We start from the raw sequence: 1,007 nt of genomic DNA, 5'->3' as shown, positions 1-1,007 counted from the left end.
AAAAAAGGATCAGATTTGAGGGGAAATAAAGGGCAAAAAAGGATCAGATTTGAGGGGAAAAAAGATGTGGGGATCTCCAGGGAATGCCGAGCCCGGAGAGCGTTTGGAAAACATGGACACGAGCCCGAGGCGGCTGCCAGAGCTGAGCCGGGTTTATTTTGGAGCCGGGAATAAATCAGGGAGCGCGGGGAAGGTCCCACCCCGTCCTAAATCCCATCCCCCCATCCTAAATCCCATCCCCGTCCTAAATCCCACCCCCCCATCCTAAATCCCATCCCCGTCCTAAACGAGGGTGAGGAGCGGCCGGGATTTAATCAGGAAGGGCTGGAATGGCCGGGGCAGGTCAGGGATCAATTTATGGGATCTTCATCCCACTCCTGGTGTCACAGGGGTTTAATTGGGAAGGGCTGGAATGACCGGGGCAGGTCAGGATCTGTGGGATCTTCATCCCACTCCTCATTTCACAGGGATTTAGTTGGGAAGGGCTGGAATGGCCGGGGCTATGGATCAATTTGTGGGATCCTCATCCCACTCCTCGTTGCACAGGGATTTAATTGGGAAGCACTGGAATAGCCAGGGTTGGTCAGGGATCAATCTTTGGGATCCTCATCCCACTCCTCGTTGCACAGGGATTTAATCAGGAAGCACTGGAATGGCCGGGGTTGGTCAGGGATCAATCTGTGGGATCCTCCTCCCACTCCTGGTGTCACAGGGATTTAATTGGGAAGGGCTGGAATGGCCGGGGCGGGGTGGGGGTCAATTTATGGGATCTTTATCCCATTCCTCGTTGCACAGGGATTTAATCAGGATGCACTGGAATGGCCGGGGTTGGTCAGGGGTCAATCTGTGGGATCCTCCTCCCACTCCTCGTTGCACAGGTCGGTCTCGCAGCAGGAATAGCGGGAGGTCAGGCGGGATTCGGCGTCGGCCGCGCGCTCCCGGCCGCAGTTGAGGGCGGAGGTGCAGCCCTGCTGGTAGTAAAGGGTCACCCTCCCTGGGGAAAGGGG

Source organism: Corapipo altera, unplaced genomic scaffold (genome assembly GCF_003945725.1).
Source record: "Corapipo altera isolate COAL_440 unplaced genomic scaffold, ASM394572v1 233, whole genome shotgun sequence".
NCBI classification, from domain to species: domain Eukaryota; kingdom Metazoa; phylum Chordata; class Aves; order Passeriformes; family Pipridae; genus Corapipo; species Corapipo altera.
Note: the sequence above shows the minus strand (reverse complement) of the source record.